The sequence below is a fragment of the Balaenoptera physalus genome, assembly GCF_965194825.1.
Source record: "Balaenoptera physalus genome assembly, chromosome: 4".
Classification (NCBI taxonomy): Eukaryota; Metazoa; Chordata; class Mammalia; order Artiodactyla; family Balaenopteridae; genus Balaenoptera; species Balaenoptera physalus.
This window is the reverse complement of record NC_138891.1, coordinates 99055065-99082143: the sequence shown is the minus strand read 5'-3', so window position 1 is coordinate 99082143 and position 27079 is coordinate 99055065. Positions and strand designations below refer to the sequence as shown.

Sequence of the window (27079 nt, the reverse complement as noted above, 5' to 3'; positions counted from 1 at the left end):
GCTTAACCCTTTGAAATTCCTTACTTAAAAAAAGAGAAAAAATAAAAAATCTACACAGTATGAATCATACCTAACCTCATAAGGTTGTGGTGAACACTGAATCCAGTTTTATATATGCATATATATAGCTATACATATTATATAGTTATATATTAATATTTTCAGTAAAAGTTATTTCCCTTATTCTTTTCAGCCCCACCCATCCATCTCCCTGACCCTCCCTTCCCCCTGTCAGTGTCCCTCATCCCCTAGGGTTCTCAGGTTCTCCGAGGGTTCTCAGCCCTCAGGTTCTCTCTTTTAAAATGCCTTAAGTCCTTTGGTGGCAAAAATCAAGCTTGGGCTAGGAAGTGAGTCACCACTCAGCAGCTAAAGGAGTTTGTTTTTCTTTCTCTGAATGTATTTCTTAAGAATTTCAGCCTGCTCCTTCAGCCTCCTGTTGGTTGAATCCTCTCTTAATGTTTAAGACACACAGAGAGAGAGCTATGGCACCAAGACGTTTTCCAATGGCTAGGAATGAGAGTTTTTAAAATACCGAAAATAACCAGAGGGCAGAGAGCCCTGAAATCCTGTTACATAAGCAGATGTTGGAGGACCGGGCTGGTTTTGAGGTTCCTTTCTCCAAAAGCCAGTCTCCGCTGATCCTTTCCAACCTTTGCTGGATTTACCTTAATGCTGCACAGAAGTCTCAGGAGGGGCCTCTGGTTGCTCCTCACTACCGGCGGCACCAGGAGAACTTGCTCGTCAAAAAGCACAGCCAGAGAGAGCGGCGTGGACATACACACGCTACCAAACGTAAATCAGAGAGCTAGTGGGAAGCAGCCGCATAGCACGGGGAGATCAGCTCGGTGCTTCGTGACCACCTAGAGGGGTGGGAGAGGGAGGGTGGGAGGGAGATGCAAGAGGGAGGAGATATGGGGATATATGTATATGTATAGCTGATTCACTTTGTTATAAAGCAGAAACTAACACACCATTGTAAAGCAATTATACTCCAATAAAGATGTTAAAAAAAAAAAAAAAGCACAGCCAGGAGGCCGGGTTTTACCAGAGGGTGGTGGGAGACAGGGGCTTCGGGGGCGCAGCGGGCGGCGGGATCGCGGCCGGCTGGGGAGACCTCTGCCCCGCGCCCCGCCTGCTCCGCGTCCCCCAGCGCCTGGGATGTGCTACTCCGACGGCCAGCTTCCCCGCCTTTCCCTCGCCTATGAACTCTTCAGTAGCCCTGAACCGTTATTTAGCTTTTCAAACTCACAGAAAACACCTTTTGCTATCACGATCACCCACGACTCCCCCACCCCATCATCAAAAATGTCATACAAAATGGAAAATAATCCATTTCCCCTTTCCTTCTGTATCTTGCTTGTTTGACTGGCTCTGCCCCTATTCATTTTCTCCCCAGCCCTCTCCCTGTCTGTGGGCTACATCCCTTTGTCTATATCTATTTCCCTTCGTCCTCTCTCTCTGTCTCTCTCTGTGTGTCACTATCTCCCTCCCTCTCTCTCTTTCTCTTTCTCCCTCCCTCTCCCGTTTCCACTGCTTCCTCCACTCCTGCACCCCCCTCTCTCCCTCCCTCCCCGTCTCTCCTCCCTCCTTCGGGCTCCTTGCTCTGCCCTCCCCGCCCCTCCCCAGGGCAGAGCGTCCAGCTCCTCCCGGGGCTGCCGCCCGCCGCTACTTCTCTGCCCACCTACTATGGGGCGCAGCTCCTCCCACCTGCCCATAAAAGCCAAGCGCATGTCACCAGCAGCGGAGCAGAGCACTTTCCCGGTCCTCTCCTGTGGGAGCCCCCAGCCTCTCTTCTGGATCTTACACGCTCAAGGTAAGATAACACTTCTGCAGGCATCTGACCTACTAGGGGTTGCTTCGGGGGGAATAAGTTTCCTCTGGTCAACATGCTTACTGTTTGGGTAGAGCTGACTCTTACGGATTCCAGATCAGCTGCTCCTTTAAACCAGCAACTGGTTTGAAAACAAACTTCTGTTTGAACGGTAGAATAAAAGTTCATCTGGGGCAGAAACAGCAGCATAAATATTGCAAAAACCTTTTCTCCTTCTAAATCACTTTTCCCCTTTTGCCGGCTGTTGCGGAGGTTAAAGTGTATCTGTTGAGGTGCTTTCCTGTAAGCACCCCATTTTTTTGTAAATATTTTCATTGTAAATATTTCACATATCAGTGGGGCAAGGAAAACTTTGTCCCATTGTCAAAAATGTACTTTAAAAGAACACAATGAGTTTCCTAAAAATAGCACAGTCAAAGGTCTGCTAACAATTTTGCGATGTTTTCCAAACCCCCAAGACAGCTTCTGTGAGTCCTTTAAAAAAATATCTTTCCAGGTTTAAGTGCTTGGAAAAAATGATGCGAACGGGTGCCCTTTGCACAGAGACGGTAATCAGGTGGCTGGTAGATAGGAAAGAACAAATCCAAATTGACAAGCTGGGGCACAATGTGAGAGCACATAGCTATATTTTCAAGACGTCCTAAAATGAGAATTGTGTTGGAATTAGAAAGTGTATAAAAGAACTTCATGAATTTCTAAACACACACCTGAACATAAAGCGTTTCAATGTGTTTCACAGTCAGAGAAGAATACAGGCCAGATTATCCAATACTTCTGTTTACACCAGAGGGTTGTAAAGAATGATTAGCTAAGAAGCCTTTGGAAGTTTGATCCCTGCTTGTCACCCTCTTTTCCCTCATCTAGTAAAAATTGACCTGATTGGCACCCGATTCTTGCAGAGATATCAAATCTTTAAGCTACTCTCATTTTTAAAGACTTCAGTCTCTACCTTCTGATTTCTGAAGTCTGAGAATGAGTGTTGTGCACCTGTGAAAGGAAAAACGTCTTCCGCAGCTACCTCTGGAAAACCAGACACTTGGTCCATGAAGTTTGCCATCAGAATCTGCGGGCTGTGTGGGATGAAACTCTCTCATGTGGGAGAAAAACCCTCTTCAAATATTTCCTCTGGGGAATTGCAAAAGACTGCTTAGAGACAGCAAACCAAAGCTGGCAGTCAGGAAACCAAACCACTATTTCAGCCCTCAAGGTTCTTAAAGTAAGAGAAGAAAAGTTTTACTTTTTTTTTTTTTTTGGTTTGCTTATATTGTTTCACTTGAAAGGGGAAAACTCCAAAGATGTAAAAAATTCTTCACTATTAAAGAAAAAAGAATCATTCGAAGTCTAACTGGGGGTCTTCCAAACCTTTCCTCCTTATTGTTTGCATATCAAAAGAAATAATAAAGGTATTTTAAATGCCTATTTGGCACAGAGAGGATTCAATGCTATTATTCAAATGAAAGAATTATATGTAAAACTTTCTGTCATGTGAAATTTTGCTTCATTGGAAAAAAATTATTGCTAAGAGTGTGGTTTCCTTTAAGAAAATGATATAAAATTACTATTGGCCATGATAATATGTGACCTGAGCATATTAAAATACCTTTTATCTTGAGCCACAGTGCAGACTGCTTGCTTCATATTTGCAGTAAGTGGGTAATCAACCATGACAAGAGCACAGGTATGGGACCAGGCCAAACCAAGTGTGTGGTATGTCCAAGCTAATTCCTCTTTTATGTTAGTGCCGGACTCACACCCATCATCACAAGGGTGAAAATACACTGCTTCATTCACCAGATCCCCTTGAGGAAAGTTATCTTTTCTGGGAGGAAAAACAAAGTGCTGCTAGTGTAAAAGAGCTCCCTGTTATTCCTAAATTTGGGGATGAAAAGTGTTCTCCCACGGTTTGCTTCTGCTTTTCCTGGCAGTTAATCCACTCTACCGGCTATGAACCATTTAACCATAACTGCCTCCCCCATGTGCCATCACGTTCAACACCCTAAATAACTGGGTGAGATCATCCTAGCCTGCTTATGATCTAACTTTCCCAGGGGTCTTTACCAGACGCTCAAAGTGATGCTTTCTCCACACTTTCCTTCTTAAGTTTATAGAAAAATCAGTGGTGGGGTTTCATGGAGCTACCCCAATGTCTCTCCCTTTGCACAGGATGTGGAGGCATGAGTCTCATCTATGCCATTATATAGCTGCCCCCGGATTGGATTCATGGCCATACCTACCCAGTACCATTCCAGCAGGCTTTGAATGACTCTTTTAATGTTTCTCATAAAAGAAAAGATAAGCAGCTGCCTGTTTCACTAGAGACACAGGGAGAGTGCTCTGTTGATTTTGAGGGCCTGCCACACTTAGGGAGACACACATTTTAGATCTTCTGCTATTCCCAAAATTATAAAACAATATTCTTTCAATGATCAGAAAGTATATCCCACCTTAATTCCATTTGTGAAACAAAAATCAAGGAAGGGAGGATGGGGACGAGCAGAGAATTGAGAGAGAAGCTGGGCGGAATCACTCCTAGGAAGTACCCCAGAAGAGTAAGATCAGAATCTCTGTTACAAATGCAGCTGCTTTTTGCTCTTATTTATGCGGAATATGGGGAGACACTGAAGAGCAAAAATCCGTATCTGCTCTTGTTTTTTTTCTTAAATCAGTGAGAGTATTTCCAGTAATAAGTTAAGATCCATCTCTACTATGCCCTTCTCTAACAGAAGAGAACAGCTCAGTTCTAAAGACCAAAATGTTTCAGGTCTGCCCCACATTAAAACCCATAGAACTTTGCCAGTTATAATTTTAAAAGCTACATTATGAATATAAAAACCTCAGAACATATTTTTAACTAATGGGTGGTTCACATCAACAAATCCACCCCTAACTCTCCCAAAGGGTCCAATGTTCAGTAACTACTCACAAGCTAGAAGTTACAGGCAGCAGTTTACTCCTTCCTATCCATGGTCTTCCACTTTGATATGGCAACTTGCAGCGCTATTGAGATGCAGCCGTATTTCCCAACCTCTGGTCCTCTAAGTAACCCTCTGAAAATCAGGTCTTTCTTCAGGCCTTGGCTTTCTTCTCTTCCACCAGGCCCCCATAAACGTACATATGTGTAATTCAATGAAGGTATAGATCTTCAGACTAGAGTGCACTCTTCTGAGAGTTTCATTGTTCTAGCTGTTGAGTGAAAAGAAAAAAAAAAAAAAAAGAGACAGAGAGAGAGAGGGGAAGTTAAGAGAAGAATGAACGCCCTATGGAATTTAGAGAATCTTTCACTTTAACATTGTGTAAAAAGAACCCCTTACTACCCAAAGCATCTAGAAATTTAAATTGAAAAAAAAAAAGCCAATTTACAGGTTGTTACAAAATGCTAAGGATATAATGAAAAAGATCTTCCAATGACCTGGCAGTCATTGACATCAGTTTATGCCCCACAGTACTAAATTAGAGCTCTGCTAGACTTCCCCTTTGCAGAGACCCAAGGAGTGAAAACTGGGAAAGAATATTAACCACATTTCAGCACCAAGAGAAGCCACTAATTAGACATTCCACTATCGCTTTGGTAACTACGTTTGCTGTTTAAGGAAGGAGGTTCTTTACAGTCTATCCTCAAGCAAATAGATTTGCAGCAAGAGGGCTAAAGAGAGTCACACACAAGGTCGGAATGTCTATAATCTGGGGGCCCTGTGAACACAAATCCACAAAGCCGTTGAAACTGCATGGAATCAGACTGAAGCGACTGAAACAAAAATGTTCCCAAGAACTGATCATAGAGTAATCAGCTAAAATAATAATGAATTCTAACTTCTCAATGTAACAAAAAGCAAAAGCACCTCAGGACACCCATAGCTGACTATGTAAAATATTAAGACACACTGATGGTCCACTTTCAATCTCCTCTATTAATTTTGGGCTCACTTCTATTGCCCTTCCTGGAAAACAAAAGCTGTCCTTCTCTCCTTCAGCACAGGGTTTGCAGATGTGGTCATGCCCCTCTGTGCTACCTCCTTTTTTTCTTTCAGTGGAAGAAATCTCTTTTGAATTCTTATAGATCAAGTTTCTGGAGTACCACTCATAGTTGTGTCATTTCTCATTATCAAAAGTCTCATACTTCTCTTAAACAGGATGTAAATTTTCACTCCAACAAATAAAAAGGCTTTACGTTTTTCTAAACCATAATTTATATACCTAGAAGAGAGGTAATTTAAACTTGCTACATGCCTCCAAACTGAAATGAAGTTTCTAAGCACTTTATTTATCTAGGTCCTGTTCTAACTTCTTGGGGTTTAAAATTTTATTTAGGGACTCACACAGTATAAATGCTGGAAGGATCCTCAGAGCTAATTTTAACTAAAGTTAATGTTACAGATGAGAAATGTCGGAGAGGCTGACGTCTTGCCTAAGATCACCCAGATGTGTGTAGGGGAAGCAGGGCTGGAGTTCATATAGCCAAACTCTCTGATCAGCGCTCTATCTTGAATAACTATAATGTGTCTTCCCCACATAGTGTGTATCTAAGATGTTTCTAACTATGCCGAGAATTCTGTTGGAACATAAAATATAGGGTTCTCAGAAACCATAACCTGGTAGAGGTTTGGGGCTGCAACTATACCTCTACTACAGAATGTTTGCAAGCGTCGATACAATCCCTTATGAAGAATGAAATCACTGTCACCATCACAGGGACCTTGTGTGTTTTTCTTCATTCCAGGGTCTGATACATAATAGCTGCTTGGTAAATCTGTGTTGAGTGGGTGAATGAATGAAAAAAAACAAAAAAACAAAAAGCCTAAGTATAAAATATCCATATTTCTTAACTCCTTCCATAAAAATCCTTATGAGTCTACAGGGACTTATAGAGACTCAAATCTCAAGTATATCAAATTTAAGATTCCCTTCTGCTTTAGGAAATGTAGGAGAGTTCATTTAGCCTTATCAATGGCTAAGCCATTTCCCTGCCTGCAGTGTTTTCACTAGTCCTTACATTTGCCTGAGTTCTAGAAATAGTACTATTTTTTGCAGCAGGCTTAAGATCGAGTTCCAATTTCTACGTGGCAGAACAAATGTATTATTTTTATGTGATGATTTACAGCATAACCTTCCTCCTCTCCTACCACATTGACGGTGTGTTGCCAATATAACCACCTAGCATCTCCCCAGGTCTTTAATGAGAGAAAGGGCAAGATATTCATAATGGACCATCAGAGGAAACTTTGAGGGACATACTGGTTGAGGGGTGTAGGCATGAGAAGTGTTATGACACAGGGGAGGGGTCATCAAGGGGCCAAGAGTATAGAGAGAGGATAGTGCAGCTAAGAGGGTCCATTCCTCTGAAACAGAAGAGGGAGAAACTCTGGAGAGTTTTGAGGTGTTAGAAAAGAGATTTTTAATACGATCGTCTGAGCTAAGACCTACTCAAATGTTTGGGAGGTGAAATCCTATTTAGGTCAGGCTTCTTTCAGTGTAACACCTGCCTCACATGGGTGAAAGCTTTATATGCTTTACATCTATTAAAACTCTTCTTAACCCTTAACTGGACTTCCAGTTAAGAAAGAAAAGAGACCTCACTGTAGACCTGACTCTGACCCAGAGTACTAACTCCATGGATGTCATGTCATCAAAATGTTCTCTGCTAAGATAGCAATACAATTTTTAGTAATACATAAAGTTACCCCAATGTGGAAAATGATAAAGGTAGAAAAGAATATTCTTGTATCTTTTCTAGAAAGAATTTACCCTGTGGATAGATGTTACCCCAGATGCTTGTTCACTTTCCTGTAAAGCATGCCTGACAATTGTGTATCTTTGAAACAGTCATTGTGTTTCTGAAATTGATTTATTGTGTGTTAAAATTTACATGGTCTATGACTAAGCATCATTGTGAAAACATACTTTTAAGTAAGTCTTTCTTGAAGACTGTCTTTCTTAAGCGCTCTTGATGTGTTTACATCTCAGGATATTTAGCCGTTGGCATCATTTGATGTGCTGAGATTAAAGACAACTAGTCACTTCATGTACTACTTTTCCAACTCTAGGCCTGGGTGTGGGTGTCAGCTGTTTGCTTCTCCAGGAAATAAAATGTCTCAGCCTGTTGGGGAGCTTCTCCAGTCCTCTCTGTTAGCTAGATAAAACAGCTGTTTTGCTGAAATTCTGGACCATCGTTAAGGTTTCATGTATTAGGGCAACTATGGCTTGTTTATGCAGATATTCCACTACCCAGCAGCGGGTGGCTAAGCCACAGCTGCCCTCAGTTCAACAGGAGGACAGCAGACCTTCAGAGGTGGTTGAAGGGCATTGTCCAGGACAGCTGGGAGATGTTTTGTCAGCTCTCACCCCATTTAGTATGTTCCTCTATCATGTCACGTGCACGCTAAAGATAAATCTAAATTTGGTTCGTAAATTCAAAGTGATGGCTGCACGTGATTATATTTCTTTAAAGATCTGTACTTAACAATCGTCCTGTCTTAGAGTCCAAAGGTCATGGTGTTCATCAGTGCTATAAATCCAAACAAGTGGCCTCTTGTTAAAGGGCAGACACAAGATAATGCCAAGGACTACATGAAGGGAGACGCTAGTTGGAGCTAAGAATTTGTGGCTGAGGTGGCCAAGACTGTTGAGGTTGGAACAATGAGGGAAGAAAAGGGATCTGCAGTAAAAATATGCTATTGGATTCACGATCCCTAGTCTCACATCTTGTCTAGTTCCCCATCTAGCTCCCAGTTGATTCCAGTCCCCTGCTGTTCAAATGAGTGGGGAGGGAGGTTGTGACCAGTAGAGGGAGCCAGGGGGTTGAGTGTCTCAGAATAGAAAACTGACTCGTTCCCAGAGGGAGCCTTTAGATTTGCATTTTTCTGATAAAAGGTAGAACAAGGTGTCCTTTTCAACCAGTGGCTAAAATGTACCACAGGGGTGTATCACATTGTTGGTTTTCTTTAAAAACAAAAATCCCAATTTAAGCCTCTACAGGTAAATCACCTGCATTTCAGCAATGCCAGAAATGTCCAGGCTTGTAGAAGTTTAGTTGAAAGAAAACCAAGGCAATCTTAGAAAATCTTCCTTCCAAGGCCACCACCAGCCAAGACTAAATGCTCAATTCAGTAATAAATAAACCACAGCAGCTGGGAGTCAGTGAGAGACAAGTGCAGAGAGAGCAGAGAGCCGAGAAGATCTCATGGGTTCCAAAGGGAAGCCCCAGTGTCCTGCCAGGACCAACCCCTGGTCACCAGGACAGGGGAAGGGAAATGCAAGAAAGATGGAGGCGGAAATGGGCCAAACAGGCTTCTCCAATCGAGATGGCCCAGAACCTGCACTCCAGGATCCTGGTCTCTCCAGAAGCAGCCAGAGCGTTGCCTAGACCGAAGTGAATACCCTTAGGTTGAACGTTTCCATTGCGCAGCGGTGTGGCGATGGCTTGTTAAGACTTGAGGCAATTGCGTAATTCAGAACCCTCCGGAGGATAGAGATCAATTAGGACCATTAAAAAAAACCTTGGCACACCAGGGAAGGGCTGCTTGCTTTGTAAAAATTATGACATTCACAGGAAAACAGAGCAGTCCTCTCTCTAAGACTATTACTGATCTCAATAGAAATGAAGCTGTGAAGTTCGTATGCATGTGGCCTGAGAAGCCCCTGTTTCAGAAAATCTTCAGTGTTTTAATTTCCAGAACACCGTGACTCATTCTGGGGCCTTGATCATCTGTGTGCCTTAATTTATTTATCTTAAATAGAAGAACAATTCTCAAATAACCACTCTCTTTACCGTTTAGAGACACTAGAGGTCTTGCCAATTATTTTACAGAATGGTGCTGCTTAAGCATACATACATAGTAAACGGATTGTACTCACGATACCTGGAAATGGCTCTTGGTATTTATTTAGAACCAAGTGGAAAGGGAATACAATTCCAAATAAGCACGTAACTTGCCAAGATGTACCAAGGGCATTTTTATTTCTTAGAGTACCAAGAACAATTCTGCATGTCTCAAGGGGCCAGATAAGGTCAAGGGTAAGTAGAAAAAGGAAAAGAAACAATAATTAAACTATGAGTTAAAAAGTCTCAAGAGGCCTATATGTTCACATATCCGTATTTGACACCAGTCAACAGATAATTCCTCATACAGAAAAAAAGGTTTTGTGATTTAAAAATTCTATTTTAACTGGAGAAAGATATTTTTAATAATGACTGTTACATTGTATAAAATCTCTGAATGCCACTTCTTCAACATTCTCCAAAGTGTGTTTCAAAAACAGTAATACCTGGGATATTAAAGCGTTTATGCAGAAAAAGGTTCTGTGGTCAAATAAATTTTAGAAATACTCAATGAAATAATATGACCAATTTTATTCACTGCAAGATTTCACAAAGAGCTTAATATGCTCTGTATATTTTCATTCTTCAAAACAGTTACAGTAAATAGTGTGCCCTCAACTTGTTTGATGACAAATCTTCCCAACTTGAGAGCATCTTCCTGGTATTCTATGGTACAGCTTGGGAACAGCTTGGGAATCACTGTCCTACTTCATTATTTCAAGATCTACTGGGACATGGTATTTTCAGTGTTGCTAGTTAATATGTAATACACATGGAGTGTCAGTATATATTATGTGCTATGTCAAACCATAAAATAAGAAACAATCCCAGTGTGATTTCCAACCCCAACTGAAAAGGGAACAAAAGAAACAGATGACTATGTCTTGGTCCCATGGCTCAGTTCTTTATAATAATAACCGCAGAAATGTCAGAATAATTTGTTCATTACATACAATAGGTGAGAGAGAAAAAGGGGGGTGGGGAGTGATAGGAAGAAAGAAAAATAAAGGAAGGAAGGAAGGGAGGGAGGAAAGGAGGGATGGAGAATATTGGATAGATTGAAATGATCTCTTCCTTCCCTCATCTTTCCCCATGTCTGGATATTGTTACAAATAGAGAAATGGCCAAGAATGAGCAATAAGTCAGTAAACAAGAAGCCCAGATAATTTCATGAATTAGCTCAACAATCTCTGAGCTGATAATTCTGTTTCATCATAACCACCACTAATTAACCAAGATCATTAACCAAACATCTTTCTTGAGCATTTACTTTTTCACCATCAATAGGGAGCTAATTCCTGGAATAGGAACACACTGATATTCTAGTATATCTTGCTACATCGGAGATTATTGGTTTACCTATGACACTCAGACCTCCTGCCCCCATCAAATTGACTATTTCTCTTAGGGCCCTACTCTGGGACTTCTCTTTTCCCTTTACAAAGATAATGCCTGGAGGCCAGTATCCCAAAGGCAGTGCGGTATAGCACCCTCTGCTTTAAGAAAATAAGTAGCCCACAGTCATCCAAGGGAGAAACTCAAACTCATCATTACTAGTTGTAGTAATAGATACTATCTAGTAATGTACTGCTCTCATTATCTCTGTTCCTTACATCAACCCTACAAGGGTGGAATTACATTCCCAATTTAAAGATGAGAAAAATGGAGCCTCTATTTGGTCAAGCAACTTGCCCAGGGTCACACAGCTGGAAGTGGCAGAGCCAGGACTTCCATCCAGGTCATGCTCCAAAGCTCATAGTTTTACTGCTTCTTCATGGTGCCTCTCATGAGGTCTTGTCATATCATAAAAGGAAGAAAAAATATTGACTCCCTCTGTCACTACCTCTGACTCATAAAGAAAGTGAGAGAATTCCAGTGGCTCTGTTCCTAGACACTGCCAACTGGCTCTGCTTTTTGTTTAATACTGTGATTTTAATTTCTTTTTTTTTGTATTTTTTCCTAAAAGCATGCTGCCATTTCAGAGCCAAAGAAGTAAGGGCTGTGTGACTAGAAAAATAAACAAAAAAAGCTATCAATTCTCCCTAGGGTGATTTATAAGGGCTAAGGTTTCTCCATAAATTCTCCCCAACTGATCCCAAGTTACCTGGCATGAGTCTGGGGAAAAGAGTGACAAGCTAGCATGTCATTCCTCAGGCAGGAGAAATTCCCATGATTATATAAGAAACAGACTAGAACAAAGGCACTATGGCGTGTTAAACAAACTTGAATCCAGCTCCCCATATCATTCTCTTTGGCGTTACTCTTACTATATTCCATACCCAGGTGATGAGAGTGAAGACAACTTAACTGAGGTCCCAAGCCACGTGAGTCACCTAGACAAAAGTCTGTGCTGTGTACACCGGCTGCTTAACCTGTCTGAGCTTGTACAGGTGTCCCCCACTTTCTGAAAGTTCACTTTATTCCACTTCACTCCTGCGAAAGACCTACATTAGTTCCTGTTTTCGCTAATGAAACCCAAGGAGGATTTTCACTTTTATGGAAAAAAGCGAAAAGCAAAAATAGCATCCAGCATCCCTTTTGCAGCACCGCCAAGCTCCTTCCTCAGGAACTACACTCAGCATCAAGCCACCATGGCTTTGAACTGTATCTGGGAGCACCTGTGCTTCATCTGTATTTATATTTTGCATCCATTAACAAGATGTGTCCCAAGGTACTTGCTTCTTCGCTTTACGCCATTTTGCCTTACGAAAGGTTTCATAGGAATGCTCTGATTTCGGAGAACAGGGGAAGCTTGTATATAGAAAATAATATACTTCGAGCGCCTCCTTTGTGCTGTACCAAAGACAAAAGAGGAAACAAGGTCTAGCTCTTTCCACGTGGTCACATTCTGATGTACTTCTTTGCTTTTGTACTTGATCTTCCCTCTCTGCCTGGAGCATTCCCCATTTGATCTACTGAATTTATTTGTACTCCTCCTCCAAGATTCAGATCAGGAAGCTCCCCCTCTGAAAAGACCTGCCTATACCGGGCCTGTCTTGTCTGCATGTGAACCTCCCCAGTCATCCTAGTACTCTGTGCACAGCCGTGTCATGGCCATGTCCACGCTGTAATGGCATTGGCTAATTTTTTGTATGAGACAGTGAGCTCCTTGCAGGATTCATGTCTTGTTTATCTCGGCGCCTTCAATGCTTAGCACACGATAGGAGCTTAATAAATGTTAAAAGGAAAAAAGAAAAAAAGGGATGTGGGAACAAAATGCAGTGATGGTAAATGAGAAGGCTCTAAATATGCTTTTCTCTATCCCCATAAATTTTTCCAAGAGATACATTCTCTTTCACACTGCTGTGCACGCACGCACACATGGTGTTACTAGGCTCAACTCTGTAGCTAACCGTGAAGCACAGGATGAACTCCCATTGGTAGGCTAATATTAACTATGAGCCACCTGTGTACCAAATTACATGAGGAAACATTATTTCCTGGGTTGTGCCACTGTCCCAGGACTGTCAGTACCCTACTCAAAAGCATCCAGCGGCATTAGGAAGCAGAACGAACACCTTAGCTTGCCAGCCAGCCCCTCTGTCTCTCTCACCCCAATCCAGCTTTCCATCTGCATCCCTCCCCAGCCTACACCAGGAATTTGACCTAAGCCAGATGGACTATTCTTCCCCTAAACATTCTTTTCTCGTTTCTCTACTGAATATCCCCTACTGTCCTTTACACTTGTCAAAATAACCATAAATTCAAGGTCCTATTAAAGTCCTCCTAAGCATAGCCACCTGCATTGATCTTCCCCTATTCTCAACTGACAGGCAGTTATTATAAATGTCACCTATGGGTTGCCTATACCCTGTATTGAAGAAATCGGGGCTGTCTACTAGAACTTTCTGCAATAATGGAAATGTGTTATATCTAAGGTAGCCGCCAGCCATATATGGCAACAAAGCACTTGACATGTGGCTAGTGCAACTGAGGTACTGACTTTTTATTTTATGTTTTTGTAACCTCTTTAAATTTAAAATTAAATAGCCACATGTGGCTAGTGGCTACTGTACTGGAAAACACAGCATATTTAACTTTTCATGTGCTATGTCTTCTATCCTCAATGAGCATATAAACTATTGAAAAAAATTGAATAAGGTGCTTTTTTGTTTCCCCAGGGAATGCCATGACCACAGTAGTATTCATTAAATGTTGTGTTCAATGCAGTACTGGCTACTGGGTCTATCTCTAATAGCTATAGTCTCTTAAAGAAGTCCTCTCCCCTACATATATAATTTTAATAAAGTAGCACGGATTGTATTGGCTTTTTTTTTTAATGGTTTAAACTCACTTAGAATGGCACTATATCACTACCTGGATCCTTTAGCGCTCTATAAACGAAATGAGATGAAGAATGATTTGAACTGAGTCTCTAAAGAGAAAGTTCAATTATTCATTACTATCTCATTTTTTTCCCCTTTGGGGGGAAACATGTTTTAAATGTTTTCTAAACATGTTTCAGACCTGCTGAGACATAGAATTGCTTCAATTTTCAATATGACCTTTTCTACAGAAAAAGACTGTCCCTGGGGACCTGAAACAAGTTCAGCCACCAGATTTTTGCTTTTCTCTCCCCCTGAAGCCCCATCACTTTCTGAAGGAAGGTGGTTTTCCATCATAGATTTTCCCAGAGTATTCTTGTCTCTATGTCTAGTGAACAACCTGAGCCTCTTTGAAGAAGGCTAAACCTCTACCAGCAGGTCAGTGGAGGTCACAGGTCTTTGGAATTTGAATGATGTGCCCCTGGCACTTGCTGGCTTACCAACGGCCCTTCAGGAATCATCAGGCCAACAGACCAACCACCCAATAAAATCCCATGCCTGGCAAAGCCAAGAGCAAAGTGATCAAACAGTCTGGCTGAGATTAGATTCTGACTTATTAATAAGCTTTCAGAAGATAAACCAAAATGTGTCTCTAACAGCAACAGTTTACAGGAGATATTTAATGATTTTGGAGGTCAGCCACACCACATGCCTTCCTTCTGACTCAGTGAAGAGCAGGACAAGGGCAGAAGAGACGCACGAAGCCACGGCAATCCGCTGTATCTTTTCCATTCACAGCTAAGTTTATTTGGACTGACTGGAAAAACCTTCAATGAAAACTTCTTTTTCTTTAACGTCTTTATTGGAGTATAATTGCTTTACATTGGTGTGTTAGTTTCTGCTGTATAACAAACTGAATCAGCTATGCATATACATACATCCCCATATCTCCTCCCTCTTGCATCTCCCTCCCACTCTCCATATCCCAACCCTCTAGGTGGACACAAAGCACTGAGCTGATCTCCCTGTGCTATGCAGCTGCTTCCCACTAGCTAGCTGTTTTACATATGTAGTGTACATATGTCCATGCCATTCTCTCACTTTGTCCCAGCTTAGCCTTTCCCCTCCCAGTGTCCTCAAGTCCATTCTCTACATCTGTGTCTTTATTCCTGTCGTGCCCCTGAGTTCTTCAGATCCATTTTTTCTTTCTTTTTTTAGATTCCATATATATGTGTTAGCATACGGTATTTGTTTTTCTCTTTCTGACTTACTTCACTCTGTATGACAGACTCTAGGTCCATTCACCTCGCTACAAATAACTCAATTTTGTTTCTTTTTATGGCTGAGTAATATTCCGTTGTATATATGTGCCACATCTTCTTTATCCATTCATCTGTCCATGGACACTTAGGTTGCTTCCATGTCCTGGCTATTGTAAATAGAGCTGCAATGAACACTGTGGTACATGACTCTTTTTGAAGTATGGTTTTCTCAGGGTATATGCCCAGTAGTGGGATTGCTGGGTTGTATGGTAGTTCTATTTGTAGTTTTAAAGGAACCTCCATACTGTTCTCCATAGTGGCTGTATCAGTTTACATTCCCACCAACAGTGCAAGAGGGTTCCCTTTTCTCCACACCCTCTCCAGCATTTATTGCTTGTAGATTTTTTGATGATGACCATTCTGACCGGTGTGAGACAATATCTCAGTGTAGTTTTGATTTACATTTCTCTAATGATTAATGATGTTGAGCATTCTTTCATGTCTTTGTTGGCAATCTCTATAACTTCTTTGGAGAAATGTCTATTTAGGTCTTCTGCCCATTTTTGGATTGGGTTGTTTGTTTTTTTGTAATTGAGCTGCATGAGCTGCTTGTATATTTTGGAGATTAATCCTTAGTCAGTTGCTTCATTTGCAAATATTTTCTCCCATTCTGAGGGTTGTCTTTTCGTCTTATTTATGGTTTCCTTTGCTGTGCAAAAGATTTTAAGTTTCATTAGGTCCCATTTGTTTATTTTTGTTTTTATTTCCATTTCTCTAGGAGGTGGGTCAAAAAGGATCTTGCTGTGATTTTTGTCATAGAGTGTTCTTCCTATGTTCTCCTCTAAGAATTTGATAGTGTCTGGCCTTATATTTAGGTCTTTAATCCATTTTGAGTTTATTTTTGTGTATGGTGTTAGGGAGTGTTCTAATTTCATTCCTTTACATGTAGCTGTCCAGTTTTCCCAGCATCACTTATTGAAGAGACTGTCTTTTCTCCACTGAATGTTCTTGCCTCCTTTACCAAAGATAAGGTGACCATATGTTAGTGGGTTTATCTCTGGGCTTTCTATCCTGTTCCATATTGATCTATATTCTGTTTTTGTGCCAACACCATACCTTCTTGATTACTGTAGCTTTGTAGTATAGTCTGAAGTCCGGGAGACTGATTCCTCCAGCTCCATTTTTCATTCTCAAGATTGCTTTGGCTATTCGGGGTCTTTTGTATTTCCATACAAATTGTGAAAATTTTTGTTCTATTTCTGTGAAAAATGCCATTGGTAGTTTGATAGGGATTGCATTGAATCTGTAGATTGCTTTGGGTAGTAGAGTCATTTTCACAATGTTGATTCTTCCAATCCAAGAACATGGTATATCTCTCCATCTGTTGGTATCATCTTTAATTTCTTTCATCAGTGTCTTATAGTTTTCTGCATACAGGTCTTTTCTCTCCTTAGGTAGGTTTATTCCTAGGTATTTTATTCATTTTGTTGCAATGGTAAATGGAAGTGTTTCCTTAATTTCTCTTTCAGATATTTCATCATTAGTGTATAGGAATGCAAGAGACTTCTATGCAATAATTTTTATGTTGCTACTTTACCAGATTCATTGATTAGCTCTAGTAGTTTTCTAGTAGCATCTTTAGGGTTCTCTATGTATAGTATCATGTCCTCTGCAAACAGTGACAACTTTACTTCTTCTTTTCCGATTTGGATTCCTTTTATTTCTTTTTCTTCTCTGATTGCTGTGGCTAACACTTCCAAAACTATGTTGAATAATAGTGGTGAGAGTCAGCAACCTTTTCTTGTTCCTGATCTTAATGGAAATGGTTTCAGTTTTTCACCATCGAGAACGATGTTGGCTGTGGGTTTGTCATATATGGCCTTTATTATGTAGAGGTAGGTTCCCTCTGTGCCTACTTTCTGGAGGGTTTTTATCATAAATGGGTGTTGAATTTTGTCAAAAGCTTTCTCTGCATCTATTGAGATGATCATATGGTTTTTCTCCTTCAATTTGTTAATATGGTTCATCACATTGATTGATTTGCATATATTGAAGAATCCTTGCATTCCTGGGATAATCCCCACTTGATCATGGTGTATGATACTTTTAATGTGCTGTTGGATTCTGTTTGCTAGTATTTTGTTGAGGATTTTTGTTTCTATGTTCATCAGTGATATTGGTCTGTAGTTTTCTTTTTTTGGGGCATCTTTGCTTTTGGTATCAGGGTGATGGTGGCCTTGTAGAATGAGTATGGGAGTGTTCCTCCCTCTGCTATATATTGGAAGAGTTTGAGAAGGATAGTTGTTAGCTCTTCTCTAAATGTTTGATAGAATTCGCCTGTGAAGCCATCTGATCCTGGGCTTTTGTTTGTTGGAAGACTTTTAGTCACAGTTTCAACTTCAGTGCTTGTGATTGGTCTATTTATATTTTCTCTTTCTTCCTGGTTCAGGCTTAGAAGGTTGTGCTTTTCTAAGAACGTGTACATTTCTTCCAGGTTGTCTATTTTATCAGCATAGAGTTGCTGGTAGTAATCTCTCATGATTCTTTGTATTTCTGCAGTGTTAGTTGTTACTTCCCCTTTTCCATTTTTGTATCTATTGATTTGAGTCTTCTCCCTTTTTCTCTTGATGAGTCTGGATAATGGTTTATCAATTTTGATAAACTGAAAGAACCACCTTTCGGTTTTATTGATCTTTGCTATTGTTTCCTTCATTACTTTTTCATTTATTTCTGATCTGATGTTTATGATTTCTTTCCTTCTGCTAACTTTGGGGTTTTTCTGTTCTTCTTTCTCTAATTGCTTTAGGTGTAAGGTTAGGTGTTTATTTGAGATGTTTGCTGTTTCTTGAGGTAGGATTGCATTGCTATAAACTTCCTTCTTAGAACTGCTTTTGCTACATCCCATAGGTTTTTGGTCGTTGTGTTTTCATCATCATTTGTTTCTAGGTATTATTTGATTTCCTCTTTGATTTCTTCAGTGATCTCTTGGTTATTTAGTAGTGGATTGTTTAGCCTCCATGTGTTTGTATTTTTTACAGATTTTTTTCTGTAATTGATATCTAGTCTCATAGCGTCGTGGTCGGAAAAGATACTTGATACAATTTCAATTTTCTTAAATTTACCAAGGCTTGATTTGTGACCCAAGATATGATCTATCCTGGAGAATGTTCCATGAGCACTTGAGAAGAAAGTGTAATCTGCTGTTTTTGGATGGAATGTCCTATAAATATCAATTAAGTCCATCTTGTTTAATGTATCATTTAAAGCTTGTGTTTCCTTATTTATTTTCATTTTGGATGATCTGTCCATTGGTGAAAGTGGGGTGTTAAAGACCCCTACTATGACTGTGTTGCTCTTGATTTCCCCTTTTATAGCTGTTAGCATTTGCCTTATGTATTGTGGTACTCCTGTGTTGGGTCATAAATATTTCAATTGTTATATCTTCTTCTTGGATTGATCCCTTGATCATTATGTAGTGTCCTTCTTTGTCTCTTGTAATAGTCTTTATTGTAAAGTCTATTTTGTCTGATATGAGAATTGCTACTCCAGCTTTCTTTTGATTTCTATTTGCATGGAATATCTTTTTGCATCCCCTCATTTTCAGTTTGTGTGTGTCCCTAGGTCTGAAGTGGGTCTCTTGTAGACAGCATATATGTGGGTCTTGTTTTTGTATCCATTCAGCCAGTCTATGTCTTTTGTTTGGAGCATTTAATCCATTTACATTTAAGGTAATTATCTATATGTATGTTCCTATTACCATTTTCTTAATTGTTTTGGGTTTGCTCTTGTAAATCTTTTCCTTCTCTTGTGTTTCCTGCCTAGAGAAGTTCCTTTAGCATTTGTTGTAGAGCCGGTTTGATGGTGCTGAATTCTCTTAGCTTTTGCTTATTTGTAAAGGTTTTAATTTCTCCATCAAATCTGAATGAGATCCTTGCTGAGTAGAGTAATCTTGGTTGTAGGTTTTTCCCTTTCATCACTTTAAATATGTCCTACCACTCCCTTCTGGCTTGCAGAGTTTCTGCTGAAAGATCAGCTGTTAACCTTATGGGGATTCCCTTATGTGTTACTTGTTGTTTTTCCCTTGCTGCTTTTAATATTTTTTCCTTGTATTTAATTTTTGATAGTTTGATTAATATGTGTCTTGGAGTGTTTCTCCTTGGATTTATACTGTATGGGACTCTCTGTGCTTCCTGGACTTGATTGACTATTTCCTTACCTATATTAGGGAAGTTTTCAACTATAATCTCTTCAAATATTTTCTCAGTCCCTTTTTTTTTCTCTTCTTCTTCTGGGACCCCTATAATTCGAATGTTGGTGCATTTAATGTTGTCCCAGAGGTCTCTGATATTGTCCTAAATTCTTTTCATTCTTTTTTCTTTATCCTGCTCTGCGGTAGCTATTTCCACTATTTTATCTTCCAGGTCACTTATCCATTCTTCTGCCTCAGTTATTCTGCTATTGATTCCTTCTAGAGAATTTTTAATTTCATTTATTGTGCTGTTCATCATTGTTTGTTTGCTCTTTAGTTCTTCTAGGTCCTTGTTAAATATTTCTTGTATTTTCTCCATTTTATTTCCAAGATGTTGGATCATCTTTACTATCATTACTCTGAATTCTTTTTCAGGTAGACTGCCTATTTCCTCTTCACTTGTTTGGTCTGGTGGGTTTTTACCTTGCTCCTTCCTCTGCTGTGTATTTCTCTGTCTTCTCATTTTGCTTAACTTACTGTGTTTGGGGTCTCCGTTTCGCAGGCTGCAGGTTTGCAGTTCCCATTGTTTTTGGTGTCTGCTCCCAGTGGGTAAGGTTGGTTCAGTGTGTTGTGTAGGCTTCCTGGTGGAGGGGACTGGTACCTGTGTTCTGGTGGATGAGGCTGGATCTTGTCTTTCTGGTGGGCAGGACCACGTCCGGTGTTGTGTTTTGGGATGTCTGTGACCCTATTATGATTTTAGGCAGCTTCTCTGCTAATGGGTGGGGTTGTGTTCCTTTCTTGCTAGTTGTTTGGCAAAGGGTGTCCAGCACTGTAGCTTGCTGGTCATTGAGTGGAGCTGGGTCTTAGCATTGAGATGGAGATCTCTGGGAGAGCTTTTGCCATTTGATATTTGTGTGGCCGGGAGCTCTCTGATGGACCAATGTCCTGAACTCTGCTCTCCCACCTCAGAGGCTCAGGCCTGACACCCAGCCAGAGCACCAAGACCCTCTCTGCCAGATGGCTCAGAAGAAAAGGGAGAAAAAGAAAGAAAGAAAGAAAATAAATAAATAAATCTTAAAATTAAAGTTATTAAAAAGAGAAGAATTATTAAAAATTAAAAAATGAAAAAGTAATAAAAGAAAAGAAAGAGGAAGAAAAAAGAGAGCAGCCAAACCAAAAAAACATATCCTCTAATGATAACAAGTGCTAAAAACTATACTAAGAAATAACAAACAAACAAAAAAAAAAACGGACAGTCAGAACCCTAGGACAAATGGCAAAAGTAAAGCTATATAGACAAAATCACACAAAGAAGCATACACATACACACTCACAAAAGAGAAAAAGGAAAAAAAGAAAAAAATGTATGTGTATATATATATATATATATATTATATATATATATATAAAATAAAAAGGGACGAGGGCAACCAAATCAATAAACAAATCTACCAGTGATAATAAGCTCTAAATACTAAACTAAGATAAACATAAAACCAGAAACAAATTAGATGAAGAAAGCAAACGCCAAATCTATAGTTGTTCCCAAAGTCTACCGCCTCAATTTTGGGATGACTCATTGTCTATTCAGGTATTCCACAGATGCAGGGTACATCAAGTTGATTGTGGAGATTTAATCTGCAGCTCCTGAGACTGCATGCAGAGATTTCCCTTTCTCTTCTTTGTTCCCACAGCTCCTGGGGTTCAGCTTTGGAATTGGCCCCACCTCTGCATGTAGGTCACCTGAGGGCCTCTGTTCTTCGCTCAGACAGGACGGGCTTCAAGGAGCAGCTCACTAGGGGGCTCTGGCTCACTCAGGCTGGGGGGAGGAGGGGTATGGAATGCGGGGCGAGCCTGCGGTGGCAGAGGCCAGCGTGACATTGCACCAGCCTGAGGCGTGCCGTGTGTTCTCCCAGGGAAGTTTTCCCTGGATCATGGGACCCTGGCAGTGGCAGTCTGCACAGATTCCCAGGAGGGGAGGTGTGGATAGTGACCTGTGCTTGCACACAGGCTTCTTGGTGGCTGCGGCAGCAGCCTTAGCGTTTCATGCCCGTCTCTGGGGTCTGCGCTGATAGCCACAGGTCACGCCCGTCTCTGGAGGTTGTTTAGGTGGTGCTCTGAATCCGCTGTCTTTGCGCACCCCAAAACCATGGTCTCTTGCCTCTTAGGCAGGTCCAGACTTTTTCCTGGACACACTCCCAGCTAGCCGTGGTGCACTAGCCCCCTTCAGGCTGTGTTCATAGAGCCAACCCTAGTCCTCTCCCTGGGATCCGACCTCCGAAGCCCGAGCCTCAGCTCCCAGCCCCGCCCGCCCCGGCGGGTGAGCAGACAAGCCTCTCGGGCTGGTGAGTGCTGGCCCGCACCAATCCTCTGTGCGGGAATCTCTCCGCTTTGCCCTCTGCACCCCTATTGCTGCACCCTCCTCCATGGCTCCGAAGCTGCCCCCCTCTGCCACCCCCGTCTCTGCCAGTGAAGGGGCTTCCTAGTGTGTGGAAACCTTTCCTCCTTCACAGCTCCCTCCCAGAGGTGCAGGTCCCGTCCCTATTCTTTTGTCTCTATTTTTCCTTTTTTCTTTTGCCCTACCCAGGTACGTGGGGAGTTTCTTGCCTTTTGGGAGGTCTGAAGTCTTCTGCCAGCGTTCAGTAGGTGTTCTATATGAGTTGTTCCACATGTAGATGTAGTTTGTTTTTTTTTTTATGTAGAAGCATATTTTTATAATCTTAGGGGACAGAAGTATTTCTTAGACAAGAAACATGTATTGATAAACCACAAATGAAAATATTCATAAATGTGAATGTATACAAATAAAAAAGACCCTATAAACAAAGTACAAATAAAACACAAAAAACCTCACAATACAAAAAATTATTTTGCAATGCAGATAATTGACAAAGGACTTATCCAGACTATATAAAGAATTACAAATCAATACAGAAAAGACAACTTAATTGAAAAGTAAACACAGCAATTTGCCAAAGAGGACATCCAAATGGCCAATAAGCATATGAAAATATGGTCACCCTCACTAGTAAGGAAGGAATTGCTAATTAAATCTATAAAATACCATCTATTTCATAAGCATCAGATTGGCAAAATATCCAGTCTTCAATACCAAATATTAGTTAGGATGTAAAATAATCCTCTATATTCACCCTTATACTCCTTTTACACATTTCCAGTGTAAACTCAGATAGGTATAAACACTTTGGAGATATTAATTGTTAGATATTATCTAGCTTGATAATTAGATAGTAAGATATTGGTCATTGGGAATACATTTTTTTTTTTAATAGATGTAGTTTTGACGTATTTGTGGGGAGGAAGGTGATCTCCATGTCTCACTGCTCCGCCATCTTGAAGGTGCCCCCCCAACCTTTTTTTAAAATAATAAAATAAAAGAATTTACCCTGTGATCATCAGCCAGATAACGTCAGGAAATAATTATGGCTGTGTATTTTCCTCTGCCTTGTAAAATATTTACAAATTGCAGGATAAGCAAGCCTTAGAGTATGGTAAAGATAGCAATAACATTTCAATTGTAAATTTTTTTATATTTAGCCATAAAAGAATCACCATGTGTTTAAATCACATTTGAATACATATAAATAAAGTTCTCATATGCAGACAGAAGCCAGTGGCTAAAGAAAGAATCCATGACTCCTTTGTAACAGAGCAAGAACTCTGGAGAGGTTTAGTATCTTATTTTTATAAACTAGAATTCATTATCACCACATGAGCGAGAGAGTGTTAGTGAGTATCTTAATTTGGGGCCTTTTAAACATGAAGATAGTGATATGATAATAATAATTAACCTTTGTAGAGAAATTTACAGTTTATGACATATATCCTATATACTTTCCTTTATTTGAATTAGAGATTTTTATCTATATTTTACCCATGAGTCTGTGGAGACTTGGAAAGATTAAGTAAATTTCACATCATTTAGATACTAAGTGTTGGAGCTGGAATATTAGCCTGAAGTCCTCTTCTTTCTACTAACCTAGGCTGAGACTTAACGGTGTCACATCCAGGAATGGTCCTGGCAGCATAAATGAGAAACTGCAGCAAAGGAAAGCAAAGTGATCTTTAAGGGTTACTTACCAGATTCAGTGATAGAGAATGTGCTTTTCAAGAAGTTAGAACCCAAACTCCCAACAATGATAGCAGTTAATGTGTATTGAAAGTTTACTCTGTGCCAGTCAGAATGCTGAAAGCTTTTTTTCTTATGTATTATTGTATTTTATCCTGATCACTTTCCTGTGAGACAGGAAATGATGTGAGAGAGGTGAAATAACTTCCTCAAAGTCACATAGCTAGAAGTAAAGTTAACCAGGATATGAAAACAGTAGATCAGATTCCTGAGCTCTCCTCTTTAACTGCTACATCATTGACATTTTGTGACATCAGTGACATTCACAACACCCTATTACTAATCTGGGGACAAACAGATTTGCAGTGGTAGAAGGACCAGCAACATAAGAAATGCCATTAATAATCAGCAGGGAGACTTCCTTGGTGGCGCAGTGGTTAAGACTCTGTGCTCCCAATGCAGGGGCCCGGGTTCGATCTCTGGTCTGGGAACTAGATCCCACATGCATGCCGCAACTAAGGAGCCGGTGCAACCAAATAAATAAATAAATATTTTTTAAAATAATAATAATAATAATAATAATAATCAGCAGGAATAGTTTTGTAGGTTGTTTTCTGTACAGCTTATGATTTTAAAGAACACCCAATTCACTTTAAACCCGCCTGTAATTTGTAAAGGGTATTTTTAAATCCCCCTTTTAATTAATGCCAAAATGCATGCCATTTACAGGAGAAAAAAACGAAACATCTTAAATCATCGATGAGAAGCCACTGTCATAAATAAAAGCACTAAATTTTGCATAAGAAGTCACGGGTCATGTACTGCCTCTGCCACCTAGCAACACAGACACCCTGGGTGAGACAGTGGGTCTCATCCAGAGTTCGTTTTCTTTGCTCTAAAATAAGTCTACCTCTCAGGATTGTTACGATGTTCAATAAGATAACATATGAGAAGTGTTTGGCACTCATTAGGTACTGAGTAAAAGTTATTTGATAATAATGACTACGAATTATTGAGGGCTTACTTAAATATTGCTTTCTACATAATGCAAATAAGGGTACTAAGGATCTCTTTGCCTTGTAATTCATTTGATGAACTCTGGACTCCTACTCCAGGGTGCTTCTTTGAGCTCATCATGGTGGCAGCATGGGCTATTTATAGGCTCATCTGTAATTCTGGTCTTCTGAGGTTTTTTTGGTTTTGGAAGGTAAGAGGTTGTTTTTGTTTTGCTATTGTTGTTATTTGTTTGTTTGCAATAAATGGCACTACATCAGTGTCCCCGCCAGTTCCCCAATGGAGGTTTCCGTGATTGCATAATCCCGTTCCAGTTCAAGGCCACCTCCCTCCCTTCACCATGGCAACGTATATCATATATAGGCAGTTGTGGTATCATCAGAAAAAAGATGGCCATCCTGGGTGCCTCATCTAAGGTCTTAGCTCATCCCATGGGCTTCTGGAGCTTTATGCTTCTATGCCCTGTACACTCCCATTGAGGCTGCTGCCATCCCAAATGCATTTTGATCCCTTCACTTTGATGCAGTAATATACCCTTTTTTTATTGAAGTATAGTTAACTTACAATGTTGTGTTAGTTTCTGGTGTATGGCAAAGTGATTCACATATATATTCAATGTAAATATTCTTTTTCAGAAGTAATATACTTTCTTAAGCCATGCCCATTCTCCCTACAATGTTTAATGTCAGCACATCAGAATCCTGTCTTACGTGAATCCCATTTTCCTATTTTAAAAAGCCCTAGCCTTTTTATCTCTGTGCCTTAATTATCAAGAAAACTTTCAATCCAGTCCCCCTCAATAAATGGCTCTAAGAAGCCCAATGTTAGAATAAGAAAAACTGCCAGCTATAGTGAAGGCATTTTAGTTCATAAAGACAAAGGAAAAGAGGCCATAAGAGTTTTAAAAGACTGTCTCTCAAGTTCAATTACCCTAGTTTTGTTTGTTTAGGACTTCAATCTCAACCTCACTTACTCATTCACTCAACATATAGTTCTTGGGGACCTACTATGTGCCGAGTCCTATGCTAGACACCATCAAGGACTGTTTCACCTGCACTTATGGTCAGCAGATGAAAGGCATAGAAACCAATAAAAAGCCACTTGGAGCATAAATGCACAGGGAATGTGAGAACTCCTTTTTTCTTTTTCTTCAAAGTAGAGGCCACATTTTGTGCCTTTTTCATGCTGGTTATGTGTTCTGAGCCTTCCTAGGGGCCAGTGTCCTCTCACAACACACCCATCCTCACTCAGCAACAGGCTTTCACTCAACAGCTGTCAAGGATTCAAGCCCCATCCCGCTTTCTAGGTGCCAAAAATGTAACAAGTCAGTACCTTAATAGACACACTTCAGACATTCAACACACATACATAAAAATGTACAAAACAGTAAACTATCTTTTTTATGGTATTCTTTCAACTAAAATTGTTATGAAATCTTCTTAATTTTGTTGCCAACAAGATAAAATGAATAGTGAGTGTACTAGGGATGAACCCAAGACACTGAGAAATCCTAGGGCCCTGGAACAGAGTCAGGCACTTTGCTTTCCAATAAATGCTGGTTGGATGAATACTATCTGAATCACTGGGAAAAAAATAAGTTATTCCAAGCTGAGTTTCAGAATTAAAATATATTTAAGGTAACTTTTCATTTATCTAACATTCCAATTTCTGAAAACTTCAACCCTACAGAACGCAACTGAGGACAAAAAAGTAAGTCAAAAGTGCTCAGAAGTGAAAAGATGGTGGTCATTAAGGTTCATATTCATAAGCAATTACAAGGAGTCCTCGCTTCAAGCCTATTTACTTCTACTTTGCAAATAATTCTAACAAACTTAGTTCTCTGAGTCCTGAGAACATAGCAAACTTGAAGTACCGAAGTTGAAAAGGGAAAGGAGATGCAATAAGTAAGTACACTAACAGCAGGAAGAAATAGAATCGTAGAAGCCTAGCAATACAGGAGGAGGAAAAGAAGCTATAAAATGATAAGAATTTCTAAGGTGTATAGCATTCATTGAGGAGATAAATTGCTGTATAGCCTCAGGAAGTTCCTGGGGGAACCACTGAATCACAGCTGAATATAAATATTGACATATTGAGTAGTATCTTTTAAGAATTAAGGAAATTCTATATGTCAAATATATAATATCAAAACAAGAATATTTTGGTCCTGATGGGTGTAAAACATCAGCTATTAGGAAAATTTTAATTATCCATTCCCTAAAGACTCAGGAAAGTTGATGTTATTCTACTACGTATGAGTGTGTATGCATGCACATATGCACACATGTATATAAATTATATGAAGTGGAATTCCTGTTACGATAGAATTCCTAACATGCAGTATAATGGATTATTAACTTTCTGGTTGTCAGCTTCCTATAAAAGCATGATCAAAGTGGTTACCTGGAATCCAAAACCTTGGGTTCATGCTTTCTTTTCATGTAATACAGCTGAGATCGGGGAAATTACCTCACTGCTCAGTGACTCCATTTATCTATTTGTATAATGAGAAAAACAAAAGCTTAGCTCACAAGGGTCTGGTGGACTGTTCCCATTTCAAAACCTGGAAATGTTTAATATAAATCCCAATAATACCCTGGTTTGGGGTTATT

The 27079-nt window shown here is 40.1% G+C and overlaps 1 protein-coding gene across 4 annotated transcripts in view; it reads left to right on the top strand.

The window, feature by feature from the left end:
* Positions 1 to 1576: 1576 nt before the first annotated feature.
* COL8A1 (collagen type VIII alpha 1 chain) overlaps positions 1577 to 27079 on the top strand; it is a 156061-nt gene continuing 130558 nt past the window's right edge. The window contains exon 1 of one of the 4 annotated variants that reach the window (XM_082460418.1): positions 1577 to 1813. The gene's annotated coding sequence lies outside the window, so the exon portion shown is untranslated. The remainder of the gene's footprint in view (positions 1814 to 27079) is intronic. The other 3 variants (XM_082460416.1, XM_082460415.1, XM_082460417.1) reach the window with 3 other exon arrangements.